This window comes from Vitis riparia, chromosome 19 (assembly GCF_004353265.1).
Source record: "Vitis riparia cultivar Riparia Gloire de Montpellier isolate 1030 chromosome 19, EGFV_Vit.rip_1.0, whole genome shotgun sequence".
Taxonomy (NCBI): domain Eukaryota; kingdom Viridiplantae; phylum Streptophyta; class Magnoliopsida; order Vitales; family Vitaceae; genus Vitis; species Vitis riparia.
This window is the reverse complement of record NC_048449.1, coordinates 19115704-19128769: the sequence shown is the minus strand read 5'-3', so window position 1 is coordinate 19128769 and position 13066 is coordinate 19115704.

Below are 13066 nucleotides of genomic sequence, written 5' to 3'. Positions count from 1 at the left end.
TCTTAAAACCAAAACATAGTTCACAACATACACTCATAATATCCTGCTTAATTACAAGTTTTCTGTTTGCCTAAGAAATCAAAATTTTAATATCAGGCAGGACTCAACTAGAGTTTCAACAGCTTGGTTGCATACCCATTTACAGATGCCAAATTATCAGATATTTGAGAATATTCCAAGGCTTTAGTTTCAAGACTTAAACTTCAAGAATTACAAAAATCTTTACAGAGAGGACTTAATTATTTGGACAATATTTACAACAATAATAATAATCATCATCATCATGAAGATTGATGTTTCAGTTCTAATGTTTCAGTCAGTTCATGCACCAAATCTTGTCTCAGTTTCACATGGAGTCGACCTATTCATCCACATTCACATTTGCTTGAGCAGGATATTGGTCCAACGCATTAAAATACTGCCCCAAAAGGAGAATTTCTGCCTTATCGCCCTGGAATCCCAATTATTTAATTGAATTTTTTTGAGAAACAAGTCAAGAAAACTTCTGCAAGGGATTACAATCATATGTGCCAGATTTTCACGGAGAATAGCTTAGAGATTGTATGCAATAAAAATCATGAAGTTAGCTCAAAATGGGAATGAAATTTTCATTCCATTCTAGAGTATTAAGTGCAACCAAATATTGAAATGAATCTTTATTAAGATTTTTTGGATACCATTCCATTCTCAGCAAAGGAACAGTCTTATTAATTCTAAAGTAAGTGTTAAGTACCTAGAGGAGAACAAAAATAATATAAAAGATAATTTTTTTAAGAAAATAAATTATAAACATTTATTTATCTTCTTTTCCCTGATTTTCTTAGCAATCAAAGAAGAAAACAATTTTATAAAGTAAGAAACATAAAATATGAAATTAATAAAATTGAAAACATTATTTAGAGGTGGAATGAGAAAAACTTAGAGATGATGAGAAATAAAAATAATGAAATTAACATAAAATTGGAATGAAAGGCTCATTGCAGTTCAACCTATTAAAGTGTAACCAAGATTAGAATGAATCTTCATTACCATTCTATCACTAGGAAACAAACACAACACAAACTGAATGCCTCAAGCAACATCAACCATCCATTACTTTGATTTCCAGAAACTAGAAATCCTAGATTCACCTAGGAAAGTATAAGAAGTGACCTGAAGTAAATAGAAATCTTTAGTGCCAGTTGGAAGGTGAGGTTACTAGATTAGCAGTAATCTCTATATCTGAGCAGCTCTTGACAATGAACCGAAGTTAAGCCTAAAAAATAACTCTTGCACCCTGTAGAAAATCAAATTTCATTTTTTGACTCAAATAAGCCAAACAAAGGCCAAAGGGGAAAATAAACACAATCAAATTTCATTTCTTTGGAGATTAAAAATTTGGGGAAAGAGGTTTGGGGAAAAAGACTCAGTTCCTAGGGTTATTTCTCATTAGTCTCTGACATGCAATTTCGATTTGAGTATGACAAGGAGTTTGGTGAGCGAGTTGGTTGTTCATCAGCAATCTAGTTGTTGACTCAGTTCCTAAGGTTTTATGCCTTTGGGAGAAGAGTTCAATGGCCATCACTAGCAACGTCTCTCAACATTGAGGGTTAAGAAGAGTGAATAAAAGAAAAATGTCAAACAATTAGTAGGAAAACAAAATCATAAGTTATTTGAATATTCTCACCAGTGGGTTCTCAACAGTTTGAAGTAAGGAAATGGCTCTTAGTGGGTTCTTGGCAGTCCAAAGTGAGCAGCAGAGGTAGTGGTTATATAGTAGCTCTATTGAGACATTTATAGTAGCAGCTCATTTCTTCTCCTAACTATAAGAGCTCTTATAGCAACAACCTATTTCTTTCCTAAGCTATAAGATCTTTTTATAGCAGTAGTTATTCCTTCCCCTAGCTATAATGTTGCTTTGGTTGTGGATTTTGCCCAACTAAAACTATGTCATTATATCTTACCTTTCTTGTAGTGTAATGTAGATCATTTATATATAGATCTAGGAATTAGATAAGTAAATCCTTGTGGAGATCACCTAACTGCCATTCATGTTCACTAGTTCTTTTTTAGTAAATTAATTTTTTATTTTGGGTGCTAAGGACTATGATCAGTTAAAAATCAAAGTAAAACCTGAAATTGAAGTGTGAAATTGATTTTTCAAATAGATTTCAAAATTAATCAAAAAATTTAAAATTATCTTCTAATTGTTGTGATAATTTCACTCAAAGACAAACCAAAACCAAAAATTGGCATATTGCATGTGTCTTCTAAAGGGGGACAACTTGTCTTCATAATCTTGCTTTAAAAATGGGTTGAATACAGGTGTAACAAAAAGGTAATCAAGGGATACTTAGATTGCTTCATAATAAGACATCATAGCAACTTAAAAGTCAAACAATTGTTTTCTTGGATGTTGTTTGCTAGTTTAATAAATCATAAGAAAGTTGAAAAAAATAGGGTTTTTTTTTGCTCTTTTCTTTGTGTCAAGTTGTAATATAAGAGTAACCTAAGCAAAGAAATGGAAAACTAAAATTATTTGATGGAGCATTACACTAGGTAAGGAAGTTCATTATGACTTAAGCTTTTCAAGGTTTTATAAAATATGATTTGAGGTGACAGCACCGAACTTACTTTGAGTATATCCATATTTAAATCTAATAAGGGCTTAAATGAATATCCTTAGGTGAGAGTCTCAAAAGGATTAAAGATATCCATGGTCAAGCAGTTGATGAGCAACCAAAAAATGTATACGAAAGACATTGTGATAGCATATGATAAGGTGAAAATGGTTGGTTGAGAAATTTGTTATATTTTGACAATTATTCATGTGTATGGAATGATAAAGGAAACTCTGATAAAGGAAACTCCAACTCAGCCAGCTGTAGCTGATAACGCAATCTGCCTAAGGAAACTCCAACTCAGCCAGCTGCAGCTGATAATGCAATCTGCCTCTCCATAGCCAGCTGATAACGCAATCTTCCTCTCCATATTTGTACTGTGGAAAATCAACCAGCTGATAACGCAATCTGCCTCTCCATATTTGTACTGTGGAAAATCAAGGCTAGAAGGAAATCTTACTTACCTATTCTGTGTAAAGAAAGTATGTATTGTTTATTTATTCTTTAGAAAACAATCAGTAAAGTGTGGTGAAATTCAACCTTTCAAAATTGGTTTCTGTTCTTCATGGTATCAGAGCAGGTTAACCTAAAACAATCCAAAGCTTCCATGGCAAACCCAGAAAATGTTCTTAGCATTCAGGCTTTTCATCAATGCTCAAGCCTCGTCTCCATCAAACTGAATATGTCCAATCTCCTTTTGTGGCGCTCACAAGTTCTTCCTCTTGTGCGAAGCCTTGGATTAATCCATCATCTCTCTGAAAATAGACACGCATCAGAGGAGACAATGGGTACTGAAACAAAGGAGACCCATGATCAGTCAATAGAGACATGGTCTCACAATGATGGTCTACTTACCTCCTGGCTTCTTGGACTCATGACAGAAGAAGTGATGCTTTTGTTGGATGGAACAGAGACTGCCTATGATGTCTGGAACTCTCTAGGAGAAAAGCTCCTTCCAATGACCAAAGAGAAGGAAGTACAATTGACCAACAGACTCCGAGGGGTAAAGAAAGGCACAAGGTCCCTTGATGAATATCTAAGGGAGTTTAAAGGCATTTGTGATGCATTAGCTGCAGTTAGAAAACCAGTAAGTGACCTAGACAAAGTTTTTCAACTAGCTCAAGGTCTCGGAACTAAATACATGGATTTTCGGGTGGCCATGTTATCAAAGCCACCGTATCCCTCTTACAATCAATTTGTTCTGGCTCTACAAGGGCATGAACAAATGATTATGACAGAAAATGAAGAGAACAAGGAGTCAATAAACCATGAACAAGCCTATTTTACCCAACGAGGAGGAGGAAGAAATCGAGGAGGAAGATTTCTTTCTAGAGGTCGTGGCTTCACTCCAGCAGGACGATTCAATAACAATGCTACCAGTGACCAAAGGCAGAATGTTCATTCCAACACCAGAAATCCAAGAAATAGCTTCAACAACCAGTTTCCACCACAACAGATCAGCACCAGAAATCCAAGAAATAGCTTCAACAACCAGTTTCCACCACAACAGAAACTTCAAAAATCTGAAGGTACTCTTATTTGTCAAATTTGTAGTAAAGCTAACCATTCAGCTTTGGATTGCTGGAACAGATTTGACTATTCGTATCAATCAGAAGAGGTTCCTCAAGCTTTGGCTGCTATGGCTCTACATGAAGAAGAAAAGGATCCTAATTTTTATGTGGACTCTGGAGCAACAGCCCATATAACAAATGACCCAGGTAAGATGTCCCAAGTAATTCCATATAAAGGGCATGATGCAATTTTTGTTGGAAATGGAGAAGCTTTAAGAATCTCACATATTGGTGAAGCTAGACTAAAAACGAAACATAGAGATCTAAAGCTTAAAAAATTATTGGTTGTTCCGGAAATTAAGAAAAATTTGTTATCCATTGGACAACTTACCTCTGATAACGCATGCTCCATAGAATTCTCATCAACTGGTTTTGTCATTAAGGATCAACTTCAGCAAGTGCTAGCCAGAGGAACTAAGAAGGGAGGTCTCTATGCATTGGAGGAAAATGTGATTCAAGCCATGACTGTTACTAGGTCTAGCAAGGCATCATCAGAAGTGTGGCATCAACGCATGGGGCATCCGCAAACAAAATCTATAAAGCTTCTGCAAGATAAGAAATTCATTGAGGTATCCAGTTGGATGAAATCAGCAACGGTATGTGTTAGTTGTCAGTTAGGAAAAAGCTGTAAACTTCCTTTTGGCTTAAGAAATAAAATTTCTAGCAATCCTCTTGACAAAATTTATTGTGACTTATGGGGACCTGCACCAAATAATTCGACTCAAGGATACAAATATTATGTTGTCTTTATTGATGATCATACTCGCTATACATGGCTTTATCCCTTGAGAAGAAAATCAGATTTCTTTGAATGTTTTTTGAAGTTTCAAATTCTGGTTGAGAATCAACTTGAAAGACGGATAAAAATCTTCCAAAGTGATGGTGGAGGTGAGTTTCAATCAATTAAATTTCAAAATCACTTGAGCAAGTGTGGAATTTTGCAACAAGTCTCATGTCCAGGAACTCCAGAACAAAATGGGGTTGCAGAGAGAAAGCATAGACACATTGTTGAAATGGGTCTAACAATGCTTTTCAATGCCAAACTACCATTGAGTCTATGGGTAGATGCATTCCTTACTGCCGTATACCTCATTAATCGGTTGCCTTCCACGGTGTTGAAAATGGAGAGTCCATTCTTTATGCTCTTCAAACAATATCCAGAGTATAGGAGCTTAAGAATTTTTGGCTGTCAATGTTTTCCATACCTTAGAGACTACGGGAAGAATAAATTCTCACCTAAGACATATCCATGTGTTTTTATTGGATATAGCTCTCTACACAAGGGTTATAGATGCTTGCATCCTTCAACTAAAAGAGTTTACATATCTCGTCATGTCATTTTCAATGAAAATTGTTTTCCTTATGATAACTCTCTTGTTAAGGAAAATCATTTACAGATTCCTATAGAAATGGTATCATTCTCAACTTCAGATGCTTCTTGTGAGACTTCAAAAATAGATCACCAAACTAAGTCTTGGAAGGAGAACACTGCTAACCAATCAAGCAACTTTAAGAAGTGCAGCCATTGCCCATGCACTACTGAGCAAAGAAACCAGTTCAGTGTTGAAGGAAGAATTTCTGCTCGTTGCAATACTAACCAAAATACAGAAGCATCATGTGTTAATTCGACTGGAACTCCCACTGCTGTTGCTACTGAAATTCCCACTGTTGCTGCTAGTAAAAATGACCATAATACTGTCGTTACTACTGAAACTCCCACTGATGTTGCTCTTGGTGCCAGTGGTCACAATTCCCACACTGCTACTACTACTGGAACACTCTCCCAGATTGAGTCTACTAATAGCTACAAGCCTGCCAAGGTTAGTAATTTTCCTGATATCAGTAAGCACCTAGTAGTTGATCTATCTTTTCCTCAAAAATGGCAGAAAAATGAGCATGTTGATCCATCTCTGCAACACAAATCAACTAGTCATAGTGCTGATGATGAAGTTCTTGATAGTAGCAAGCAAATTGTTGTTGACATCTCTCCTCCTCAAGGCCAACACACAGATAAAAAAGGAACTCATATGATCACCAGAAGTAAACTCAAGAATGATCCCAGTTTAAAATCTCAAATGGTTACTTTTGCTGCCACAAGAAGTGATACTAGTGAGCCAAAAACATATCGTACAACATTGAAAATTCCCCATTGGCTCAAAGCAATGCAAGAGGAAATCAAGGCTTTAATCCAAAATCGAACATGGGATTTGGTTCCTAGGCCTCCAACTACAAATATTGTGGGTTCTAAATGGGTGTTTAAAACAAAGCTGAAGGAAGATGGAACCATAGATAGATACAAAGCACGATTAGTTGCTCGAGGTTTTTCTCAAATACCGGGTTTGGACTTTGGAGAGACCTTCAGTCCTGTTATAAAGCATACTACAATCAGATTGATCTTTTCACTAGCAGTAACCTTGGGGTGGAAAATGAGGCAATTGGATGTTAAGAATGCCTTTCTACATGGGTTTCTAAAGGAAGAAGTATTCATGGAACAACCTCCAGGATTTATAAATGAGGACCTTCCGAATCATGTCTGCAAATTGAATCGCTCTCTTTATGGCCTTAAGCAAGCTCCAAGGGCTTGGTTTGATAGACTATCCCAATGTCTTCTTCATCTGGGGTTTTATTGTGGTAAAGCAGACTCGTCTCTATTTATTCTTCGCAAAGGTCAGTCTATTGTTTTGCTACTTATCTATGTTGATGATATTATAGTCACAGGCAATGATAACAACATCATTAGTGACCTCATCAGCACCCTGAGTAGTGAATTTTCTCTCAAGGACTTAGGATTTTTGCATTATTTTTTGGGATTGGAGGTTAAATATCTTCCTAATGGGTTGTTTGTTTCTCAAACAAAGTACAATAGAGATCTCCTAGAGCACACAAAAATGATGGAGTGTACTCCTATCAACACACCCATGGCTCTTAAGTCCATCATCACATCTTCTGATGAACAACCTACTGATCCTACACAATATAGGCAACTTGTTGGATCCCTTCAATATTTAACTTTCACAAGGCCTGATATTGTGCATGCAGTAAACAAGGCTTGCCAACATTTCCAAGCACCCACTAAAGCTGACTTGCGAGCTGTCAAACGCATTCTTCGATATTTGAAAGGAACAATGGAGCATGGAATCAGGTTTTTCAAGCAAAGTTCTCTTCATCTCACTGGTTTTTGTGATGCTGATTGGGCGGGATGCACAAACACAAGAAGAAGCACATCTGGGTATTGTATTTTTCTGGGAGCCAATTGTATCTCATGGTCCTCAAAGCGACAACCTACAGTTTCTAGATCAAGCGCTGAGGCCGAATATCGATCCCTTGCATCCAGTGCCGCAGAAATAACTTGGCTTACTTTCCTTCTCCGTGATATTGGCATTCAACTACGTGAACCTCCTCAATTGCTATGCGATAATCTCAGTGCCCTTCACATGACAGTAAATCCTGTTTTCCATGCACGTTCCAAGCATATTGAGTTGGACTATCATTTTGTTCGGGAAAAAGTTGCAAGTGGAGTTTTGACTACTCGTTTCCTTCCATCGTCCTTACAAGTAGTTGATATATTCACAAAGGCACTCCCTAAGACTTCATTCCAATTCTTTTGATTCAAGCTAGGAGTGCACAAGTTACCACTCACTAGCTTGCGGGGGGCTGATAAAGGAAACTCTAATAAAGGAAACTCCAACTCAGCCAGCTGCAGCTGATAACGCAATCTGCCTAAGGAAACTCCAACTCAGCCAGCTGCAGCTGATAATGCAATCTGCCTCTCCATAGCCAGCTGATAACGCAATCTTCCTCTCCATATTTGTACTGTGGAAAATCAGCCAGCTGATAACGCAATCTGCCTCTCCATATTTGTACTGTGGAAAATCAAGGCTAGAAGGAAATCTTACTTACCTATTCTGTGTAAAGAAAGTATGTATTGTTTATTTATTCTTTAGAAAACAATCAGTAAAGTGTGGTGAAATTTAACCTTTCAAAATTGGTTTCTGTTCTTCATGGAAATCCTTGTTTGATATTACTTGAAAGCTTTAAAATGGTGTTTTACGAATTCCATTTTCACAACTTATTTTTAGATACAACTAAGGAATACTAAGAGAAGAAAAACTTGATATGATATTTGTAAAAGTGTTGTGGTTGAAGTAAGTTGAATTTTGCTATTTATCTTGATTGTTGTATGAAATTTTTTGTTGTATGATGAATACTAAGATATGGGGATGAAGTAAACAAATATATTTTTATAAATGTACATGCATAAGATAAAAGAAACATATATACGAGTAACTACATTTTGTTCAACTAAGGATAAAATTAGAGGTCTATGACATATCAAGGTTGCTCAGTATATATATGAAGGTTGGGTATCACATATGAAGTTGTTGTCTCCATGTGTCAACATTGGGCGTTATAGAAAATATTATACAATGTGTAAAAAGTTGAGAAATCTACTTTGTTACGGTAAGAGGAAATTAGAGTGGTGTCGATAGAAATTAAATATTTTATAAAATAACATTTCTCGTAAATTATTTTATCATACAAAACTTCTTGATAAAGATCAAAATAAATGAGTGAAGGAAAGCATCTATTAGAGGATTTAATTTGTGTGAATAATTATGGGTTTGATACTAGTTTGAACTCATATGAACTCAAACATAAAGAAAATATAGCAAAGGGTACATTGCATGTAGAGTGATGTCCCATAACTAAAAATTGTTAGTTCATAAAAGTTACAAACTATAATAAGAACTAAAATTAAGTTTTACCTTAAAGTTATGGATAAGAAGCAAGCTCATGACTTGATTTTATTCTCATTATTGTCTCAAATTCCCTTCTAGGTTTCATTTTTAAGTCCTCAATATTTTTTGTATTATAGTAGATATTCTTATAAGAGAATCCTCCTACATTTTCAATGAAAGTATTTTACTATAAGATTATCTTATAGAAATAGGTTTTGTCTATGATTATACATTTAGTTCTCCATATGAATATTCCTATACAATGAGAAAAATATCGAAAGACATTTTGATTGAAAGAAAGAGTCATTTTCGATGTAACACAGGGCTTACATTTTTAGAGCTCTAGAATTTTAATTTCCTTGTAGAATAATAGAAGTTCTTAAACATTTTCCCCCTGGATTTTGGCTTTAGGATGAATCATGCATATGATCATGTCCATTTTATCATTTTTGCTTTTCTTTTCTTGTCTTTCTTCTTTTAACCATTGTTTTATTTAATTTTTATTTTTTATTTTTATAGTGGTGATAATGTTAATGTTAAGAAGAAAAAAAGTTAATTTGTGGTTTTGCCCAATTACCTAAATAAATGTTGTCATCAACATTGAAAATTAGAGGGAGATTACCGTCAATGATATTATGTGAAAATAATATTGAATTTATGAAGAAAATACATAGGGCTATTATTTTTTGCTTGGGTCATGAGATATTCTGTGATGCTACAAAAGGAAAACCATTGGCAAGTTATGGTTGAAATTGAAAGGTTTATACATGCAAGAAATGCATGACTTTTTTTTTAAATAGATTACGAAATAATGAGTTACATAAATATTAATGACAAATAATTTTTAGAAAGAGTTCACTGACTTTGTCAAGGTTGAGCACTTGTCCTAAGGAGGTCATGGTATGTTTGTATTCAAACCCTAGTGCCCATGACCTACTAATTAGTACTCATTGACATTGTGCTTGTTATAAAAGCTAAGAACCAGTTAGCACTGAGTAAATAAAAATCTAGGAAATTGTACCTTGTTCTAAAGAGATTAGGGAGAAACCTTAAAGGGTAAGTTGCCTTTCATGATCCTCAATACCTAGTATCTTGGGAAGAATCTTAGGAGTTGTCAGTTGATCTTTTCTAAGCTACAGAAAAGGAGCTTTTCCAGGATGGACATGTGAAATAAATAAATAAAAAAACAAAAAAATAGATATGAAAAACAGTGGAATGAAAAAGCAGAAAATGAGATAAAATGGCGCTCTTCCAAAACTAGTCATGAACAGTTTATCTGAGGTAGAGGAAGGAAATACTTAAAATAAGTGCTCCATGAGGATGCTCTTTTTGAGTTTTGTTTGAAAATCACTTGTAAAGTTGATGTCGAAGAGACTAATGGATTCTAAACATTGGGGCCTGCTTTTGTATGCATTTTTATAGTGAGTGGATCTTTTTGGAGTTATGCTACTTGACTATGAGCTGATTCTTGAAGGGATAATATATTTTCAGTAACTGAATTTATTGAAACTAATTCATGCTATTTAGTAGTTGTTGCCTTAATTGTTTAGGAGTTTTACTCTTTATTTTTTTCTAGAGACCAACAAAATTTAAGTTGGGGAGGAAATGATTTGTGTCATGGGTTTTTCTATTCTCTAAATGGTAGATTCTATAATGAAAAAGAACGTAAACTACTCTCCTCAGTTTATATATATGCTAGTACCTAATTGGTCTGAGTTCTTCAATTTCATGTCCAATGAAGAAATTAAAGTTGAGGTCAATCTCAGGAGATCAATAATTGGCTCTGGTTTCATCGATATGAGTATGCTCTAGTTTGACATTCTTGAAGTGGATTAGCAGAGTGGGATTCTCTACTCAGCTGATTGCCTTTTCACCGAGTTCCAAGGATCAATAGGAGATTGTAGATTTGTTGACATTCTCATTCTGAAAGCAACTGCATCAATATCATACATGTTTTGCAGTTAGCAATATAAAATTGGTATTAGGCTCATATTTTCTACAACCTGCAAGCCACTATATCTACCACCCACTATACGAATAGGCATAAATTCTTCAGGACGATGAAGAAGGAAGAGCATATCACATACTCAAATGGAGAAATGTGGTCCCATGATTCTTTAGGAAATAAGTTTGATATCTAGAAACAGGTAAAAAGAACCAAGAATCTTGAAAGACTTCTTTCATCTTGTTCATGTTGTCCAAAGGACAGCCTGTGGGCCTTTGAATTATGTATTGAAACTATCAAGTCAACTGGAGAAGATTCATTTCTGAAGCTGCAGGGTTTATGGTCAACCATATCCCAAACCCAAAGTTTTTCAGTAGTCTACTGAGAAAATCCCATTTGGAACCTAACCATGAGAAAGTTCCAGGTTTGTTTAAGGCTGGGCTGAACCTATGTGCAACCTTCTGTCTTCTGGGACCTTCTCTAACTATAGTTTCATCAACACAACACAACACAGTTAGCCTTGTCCCAGCTACTAAGGCTAGGCAAAACTATTCTGAATTATTGTTCCATGCATATCTTGTTTGTGAATGATCTCCATTAGGATCGACTCTTAAGTATGTACTGATCAAGAATCAAATCTTGTTTGTGAATTATTGTTCTCTACATTCGCCTGACCATTGGGATGGGTGAAGAGGCAAGGCAGATACTTGTCCTATATTCCCATAGGTATCAAACTTCAGTGCAGTAGTTGACACATTGACTACCTTTCTGAGGTTAGGACAAGATAAACTCGTTAGTGGATGGAGAATAGCAAACCATATACTAATTTGTGTGGTTTGGAATTTGATAGTGTGAAAAGAAATAGAGATATGGATAAAGATCATTATAATAAGTGCGAGATTCGCGCATCTCTGGAGTGTTTCAAGTTGCAGCTAGATTGCCTATATAAAGAGCATGGAGGTTTGTAATTTCCAGTATCAGCAACAAAGAGCAGGTGTGAATTGTAGAGAGTAAATGGGGAGGTTGTCAACCTCCCTCAAAGGCTTCCAATTTTCCTGCTGATTATCAAGGTTTGGATAGTTGGAAGTCGGTGGGGGACCTTGAAAGCTTACCCCAGAATCAATATTACTCATCTGGTTATTTGGTATCAGTTTCCCTCATCAATGGGAAGACGGTAAGATTGATTTGAGGTGAGATGTTTCCTCTTCTTCTCAAGAGACTGTGCTAACTTTTTAGAGATTAATGCTAATGGTACTCAATAATTTCTTAGAGAATAAGGTGAAAAACTCTTAGTACCACACTATTACCAATCTTATTTCATTACTCCTTTCTTCCACACCCTCAATAGTGTCATCACTAGTTATGGGGCATTTTTATCTTATCAACTAATAATGAGGGTTTATGAAGCATTTTAAACACTCTGCCTTATGCTGCAATTATTTAGAAGCATACCTTCTATGGATGATCCCACAATTTCATTTAACTCCTCTGATCAATGCATTTACCTATAGAGAGGAGAGAAACATCTAAATGAATTGTCCTCACCAATTGCCATAACAATCCAAACCATCCAAACTTCTTTTCAGGGAAATTTGAGGTTCATGTTAAAGCACAAAATCAAATATCTACTTTGTTACACTAAGAGGAAATTAGAGTGGTGTAGATAGAAACTAAGTATTTTATAAAAGAACATTTATCGTAAATTATCTTATCATAGAAAACTTCTTGATAAAGATCAAAATAAATAAGCAAAGGAAGACATCTATTAGAAGATTTAGTTTGTGTGAATAATTATGGGTTTGATACCATTTTGAACTCAAACATAAAGAAAATATATCAAAGGGTGCATTGCATGTAGAGTGATGTCCTATAACTAAGAATTTTTAGTTCATAAAAGTTACAAACTACAACAAGAACTAAAATTAAGTTTTAATTTAAAGTTATGGATAAGAAGCAAGTTGACTTGATTTTATTCTCATTATTGTCTCAAATTCCCTTCTAGGTTTCATTTTTAAGTCCTTGATATTTTTTGTATTATAGTAGATATTCTTATAAGAGAATCTTCCTACATTTTCAATGAAAGTATTTTACTATAAGATTATCTTATAGAAATAGGTTCCGTCTATGATTATACATTTAGTCCTCCATATGAATATTCCTATACTATGAGAAAAATATCAAAAGTAGTTTTGATTGAAAGAAAGAGTCATT